We start from the raw sequence: 7,732 nt of genomic DNA on the forward strand, positions 1-7,732 counted from the left end.
AAAAAAAAAGGTTGGAAATCACTACTTTACAAATATATTCCCTTGACTTTGCATGGTTTGCTAAAAAAGTCAATTTTATGAAACATTTAAAAATCAATTTAGTTATTTACAAATTAGTTTTTATAAAATAAATTACAACCAAACATATAAATAAAGTTATTATATTATATCAATCAATTAATAATGTTTTAATGTTTTATATACTGAAAATAAAATGTTTATTAATTCACTCATAAATTTTTATTGTTAGATAAAATACTTAAAACCAAGAATGGAATATTTGGAATACAATACAACATTGGCAGTGTGTGACACAACAGTCGGGAATGTTTTCAAGCAATTATTGATAGAGTTTCCCTACAGTATTGGACAATTTAAAATGCTCTAAATCCGCTTGTAATAAAACAACTGAATGCCCAATACCCATGCCATATACAACACTGAATATTACAAATGGTAATTGAAATTCACTTGAAGAAGATTAGGAAACAGATTATCAATCGAAAATTCCACATTTCATCATGTTGATATAAAAGGGAAATAGTGTAAATGTTTATAAACTATTCATCCAATTGCTTTATTGATCCAACTATTTATTGAACTCCTTAATTGAGAAGGTACATTATAGCTACTGTAAATTGTGTATCTATTAGTTAGTCAATTGTAAATGATTATTTAATTAGACTTCAGAAGATGCAGTCGACAAGGACTACAGTACAGAAATTGCACAACAGGTCCAAGTATGTTCAGACGATGTGCATCCTGTGATAACTTTAAACAACATAAAGTATGAATTGAGGGGTGTATGTTCACACAGGCATGGGATAAGTAGATTAAGGCATAGTACCTATTGAATATTATCAATCTTACAGCAACGGAACCATACAAACAAGTGGGAACTTTATGATGACATGAAATCTAAACCTATGCCATTAAAATCTAATACAGTGGTTCTTTGTGAAGTTGCGAATTAATTTACTCAATCTAATATTGATACATAAAGGTAATGGATCACATTGTACATTAATGAACATTTTAAAACTTCATTCTTAAATTTGTTTTTTTCTCAAAATCGAATACACATAGTTTTTACCATACAGACATTCATATTAAGGTGCGTTTACATTAGGCCACGAACGCTAGGTTAGGTTAACGCAAATGAATGCAAACGATTGCTACCGAAAACATTCGTATGCAAATTCGGTGTCACCGTTTACATTACTGTAAGGACGGGTTTTAAGTACTCGCGATTGCCGCCGAACGATGATCGTACAAATTTTGAAAATGGTCTTACAAATGCATACAAATTTAGTACTAAATTACGGTATAGTTAAGACTATGAATTTATAATTGTTAACTTTCGGTGGGAATGAAATCACATCACACCAGCCCCGGCCCCATCCATTACTTTTGTTTGATTACGAGGAAACCAAGACCGTAAAAATTTTGAAAATCGTCAAGAAGTTCATAAAAATTGCAGACTAAATATTGGTAAAGAAAATTTTCAAAAATTCCAAACGAGTTTGAGGCTAGGGTGATGCACGTCTATTTATATTAGATAATAATATCTGAGGATTATTTTTGCGCAAATTGTCTATATTTACACCGGTCATCCATATCTCTCTCTTTATACATATATCTATATGACTATATAATATATACATATATCATGTTTCAGTACGTATCACTCGTAATGCGTGTTGGTTATTGTACTATTTGTATACAACTGTCGTGCGGTAAATTGATTTTGTTACGATTAAATCATAATGCATTGAGCAAGTTATCCCTGCTAATGTATTCAAAACAGCAGGATCAGGGTAAGTTTATATGTATATTGTATATGTATATTTAAACGACGGAACCACGGAGGGTCCAAATACACGGGGACTGCTGCAGGGATCCTTTCATACACTTCTGTGTGTAACTGTGTGGAAAAATCGGTTAACAACGCGTACAATAATGTCATTACGTGTGTTCAGCTCCGTATACAAACCACGTGATAATAAGCGAAAATCCCTAAGGCGCATTCGAATTATTCTGGCATTTTGTTATAATATTCACATAAATATTAGGGTCCTCAAATGTAAATGTATGTGTAAGGCTTGTGTCCGAGTTAGTGCAGGCTCCGAGCTATAATAGTATAGGTTTACTCAAAGTCGATTTGGTGTACATGTGTAATAATTAGATTACGTGTTTAAGATGTGGATATATTATAATATACTTATCTATGAATAAAATAAATTGCGTGTCGCATGTATAAAATCAGTTAAAAAAAAAATCTACCTACTTGCTGAGAGCCAATATAATCAGAATTATATCATAAAATTACTGTTTAGTTTATGCAGTGTATCATCTTCAGCAGTGACTGACTTCAAATTGTTTATGTAATATTAAATATGTCAAACATAATAAACACTACAAGGCATTTGGCAACAAACTAAAATGTATATGCGTCAATAGAAACGAAAGGGTTGACAAGCCCGACGCCCATCGCTGATACCATATTTATTTATGAAGACACCCTAGCACAATCACACACGAACATAAAAACCTACATATTAATATTAAATAGTTGTGTAATTATTATTATTTTTAATTAAATTATCGTCAGTATTGTTAAATTCACCAAACTTTGTAAACTATTTTTCTAGTTCACCTTTAACTGAAATTATAATTATAATATTTATCCCAGATGCGAATCACTGTGTAGTTGTAGCCATATTTTGTTTTTATTAATTTTTATACTGTTTGGTGTGGGCTAATCGCCACTTGTTATTATTGTAATATTGTGTATAGTTTTCCATGTCTTGTGTTTGAGAAATTGTAATCATTTTTATAGGATTAGGATTAGCTAGCCAGATTACCTAAATATCATATAATATGGTATATCACATTATGTGTACCTGAATTTTACCTTTTTTGTTGTAAATTATATGATTATGATATTATTTTTATCTGTTCAGACCAAATGGCTATAATTATTGTATTGATACTTTTTGTGTGCGAGAAACACATGGCACTTTTTAATAACACGGCAACATTTATAACCTACCAGAAACCTTTGTTAACACTCACATCCATCAGTGTTGGATAAATTACTTTCAAAAAGTAATTAAGTTACTTTACTAGTTATCTATTTAAATACATTTGTAATGCAATTATTGTACTTTTCAATTAGTAACTACCCTACTTTTTTGTTCCAAATTTTTTTTTATTTTTTAAAAATTTCTAAGCAATTTTTCTGTCATTCCATGAGAAACCTAACTAGATAAACACTACAGTAAAAAGGTATAATAATTTGAAAAAGATATATATAAAAAAAAAATGGTACATAAAAATTATTAAACACAAAAGTAGGGCTATGGGTATACGGCTGTCTACTGATGAACCGACACCGAACAGATCGCAATCGTGATTTAAAATATTTTATAAAAAGAAAATCATAATGATTGAAAAACTTATAAAAAAAATGGAAAAATGTCTGTAATAATTTATATCACTTCAATGTAAATATTTTGATTTATCATTTATCACTACATAATATTTTATTATAATGTAAATTTCAAATATTATAGTAATAACTAATAAGAATTATAAAATTGAATAGCATTTGTACAACTCTGAATTCTTTAGAGCATTACAAATAGTAATTATCAATAAATAAAAATAAATTGTTCATACTGCATTTACATGCTTACTAGCTAAGTGTTAATAGTGTTTTAGAATAGTTTAAAAAATTCAATTTTGAGCATTAACTAGTTAGAAAGTTAAATTTGAACTTTACTTTTTAAGTAACTTTCTAACTTAACTAGTTAGTTTTAATTCATAATAACTTTCTAACTTCACTAGTTGAATTGAATGTGTAAAATATTCTAATCTAACGCATTAAAAACATAAGTTTTTAACTAGTTTTGTTCATAGTTTTTTTTTCATTCCAAAAATCCAAATGTTTTGTAAAACTGTTGAGTGCTAACTATTATTATCTATGGCACTTTTACCATGATTTCTATAATCAAAATGACCAACATATCCGTACACGAATTTAATAACATACTCTTTGTATTCATTTTTGGAAATTTTATAACTCACAAAAATCATCGTTACAGTTACCTGCAGTTATGTCATATCTGGTTAAAGAAACCTCCTCTGGCTCTGAGATAGTCAATTTTTTTAAATCACACTTTTTAAACTTATATAAGCCAAACACATTAAGTAGTTATAATATTTCCAATATCAGTAAATTAGATAACTCTTTATTCTGTCTTAACTCTATAAATATTTCGATAATGGATGTTTTTAATGAATTTTGTTATACTAATCAAAATCAATCACTTGGTCCTGATGGTATCTCTGCAAAAAAGTTGGTTCTGATTGTAATACGAACCTTTTGGCATCGGTGGTCAATGAGGTACATTTCATAAGAACAAAGTCATAGAGAGTGGATGAGTAAGGGATCGCAATTAAAAAGGTAGATATTTTGATCATCAAGGATGACTATTCCACATCTATATTACGGAAACCAAGTTTAAAAGTAGAAGGAGCATTAAGAAGCTCTAAGCATCAAAACGTACCCTGGACTCCGGAGTTGATGGGCTGATCAGTGTAATCACATTATGAACAGCAACCGAAACTAAGATGTCAACCAGTCGTAAAGTTGTGTCACCTCCCAACAGCCAAAGACTAGAATCTAGTTGAAAATTATAATTTTCAATTGGTAGAAAATATTCAATTATAAACATCAGATATTATTCTACTAAATAAGTATACAGACTATTTATAATTATTAAGCAATAATGCCGTAAAATGTACTTACTTTGTAAACAGAAGTATATACAAGTTATAATTCTATGTAATAACATAAAAGTAACTTTTATTGGCTTCATTCATGTAATAAGTGAACAGTACTTTTAAATTACTGTTCCATTATACATATTAATTGCATTCCTCGTCACTATGAAAAAAATATATTAGTTTCTTATCAATTACTAAAATGAATTTTTTAAAAAAAGCTGTTCACTCTGCATTTGTATTTGCTTGGCCATCCATTCATTTAATATAATGACGATTCCATTTAGGCCAGAGCTTAGGTTTGAATAATGAATATTATCTAAATTCAGAAATAAGCGACTATTTGAAAATACTTATAGGTCTCCCTTTATTGAAACCTGAAGATTTAGAATACTGTTTTGAGGTTGATTTAGTATAAATTTTATCAGAAAATGAGAAATACAGACATTTACGGATTCAATTTTATATATTTATATAGCAAACGATGGCGACTTCCCTCCTCTTTTATGGGAAATGTTTTCAAGTTAAATTACACGGACAACAAATAGCTGATAAAGTTTCCTTTCAATATTTAACGGAATGTTTTATTCTGCATAATTATTTGTTCATCCAAATATCTACAAATTTATTGATGTGATAAAAATGTACAAAAAGATATTTGCATCAAAGTGCTTATTAGTATTTTTTTTAAAAGACAAATGATTAAATACGAAATTAATCAAATTACGTTTATTAAGTCAAAACGGTTTCATTTTAATTTGTACTGGAATTTACCAGTAAATAAATAATAATATAATATAACAATTTAACCTTACCTGTATATTTTTAAATTATACACAAAATGACGAAAAATCAGTGTTGCTATTAAATATTAATAGTCTTAACTCTTAAGTCTTTATTAAAAGGAAAAGGGAATATTGTATTTACAGCGGACAAAATTACTTATTAGCATAGTAATTGAAATTTCTTCAAACGCAATTAGTGTAGTTTATAAATAATATTGGAATTCAATTCGTATGCTGCTGATACGATTGTCACTCGTTGGTCATTACTGTAAATATATTATACAGAGTAGAACTTAACGATGTCTGGGATATAGTATATACAATTGAAAATCTGTTTAGTAACTTATAAGTATCAAAACATTGATACATGTAATAACTGGGGTCATCATACTAACAATACTTCTAAGTAATTATAATTAGGCTACTGATGTTTTTGCACTTTCATATTTTTTTATGATTGATTTCACTTATCAAATTGAACTCATTAAAGACGTTATTCCAATTAGCAAGTGCCAGTTTAGTTAGTAAAGACTAAAGAGTACCGGTTAATTTTTTTTTAATTGTTCGCCAAATATATTTGTGTATTTTGAACTATTTTCTTTTCAAAGCGTATTTCTGTTATTTTAGTTCATGTTTTTAAATTTTGATTTTTATATTTTATAATCCTTTTATACCTTAATTGTTGTATATGGCATATTATAAAGCATATTATTTTAACGTTTTATAGAGCATAATAGAATACACTCTTTTAGTTCATTAAAGTCCGCTCTTTTTTAATAAAGGCAATTAATACCTAACTCAATTAAACGATTGTATCTTTATGTTGAATGTAAGATATATATATTAAAATACCTTAAGAAAGGCTTGAGAGATGAGATGCCACCCATCTCCTCACAATTTAAGTCTATGCTAGGTATTTAATATAGGTATCGAATAATATTATCATTAATTTCATAGAGTGCAAATGTTGTCTGATATATAGGTAGCCGGCACTATCTGCAGACTTGACAAGGCGTTCGCCTTTACTCGTGTGAACATTGCCATCCTTCATATTGAACACTTCAAATACCGTACAATTAATTAAACACGCTACTTATTGAAATCTAAGTTATCATGCAACTACACAATTAATTATATAGATTGTTTTTTATTTTTAATTAGTGTTTAAATTTGTAACAGTTGCATTATCAGTAGTTAGGTACTCGCCACTCGGTATATTATATAATATTATATAGGTACTCATACGATAAAATCATTATGAAATAAAAACATTTCTAAATAATACTTATATGCATAATATTAATTATATAATATAATATAATATACGTAGGTAACTACATGTTTAAGATATTTAATATACATTTTGGCACTTTGTTATTTTTTTGTGGAAGTGGCTAAATAACTTTTTTAATAATATATTATGTTGTGTAACTATATTTTAATGAATATAATCATACATTTACTGTATAACTATTTGATTATTCTAAAAAAAAAAAAACAACAATTGGTAAATAATAAATACCGCTTTGTATTTTCAAAAAAAAATATTTAAAAATTATTCATAACAAACTATATTATATTTGCCATTTGCTTATAAATATCTACCGTCACATGATTTAAATACTTAATACATTTGAAATTAATATTATAATTTATAGCATAAAATAAAAGTAAAGGAATAGGTCCTTTACAAAACAACTTTTTTTATTCTAGAAGTAGGTACGAGGTACCTATAATACTTTATTAATTACATTTTAATATCCAAAGTTTTTAAATAATTGTTAAACGGTTTTTATTTTTTCAAAGTTTGATAGTAAATATTTTTTTCTCAGTAAATACAACATGTATTTAATACGAGGTACCTACCTACAGGCTAATTCGTAGTTCGTGCACTCATATTCATAAAGTATAATTACATAGGCAAAATTATTGTTTTATGGACATTTGAAGACGGAATTGTATATTTAAACAAAAATAACGACGTAAGTAATTTTGGTATAATTAAAAAAATTTAAAAATATATTAACTGTAGGCATTTATCTATACTTGAAAAACTTTTCACCATTACGTTTATAATAATGTAGATGTAATTAGATTTTCAAACTTTATCCAACTCATGCTATTTACACCTTATTCACATAATTCTAAGGTACGTCGGT

Source organism: Myzus persicae, unplaced genomic scaffold (genome assembly GCF_001856785.1).
Source record: "Myzus persicae strain clone G006 unplaced genomic scaffold, MPER_G0061.0, whole genome shotgun sequence".
NCBI lineage: Eukaryota > Metazoa > Arthropoda > Insecta > Hemiptera > Aphididae > Myzus > Myzus persicae.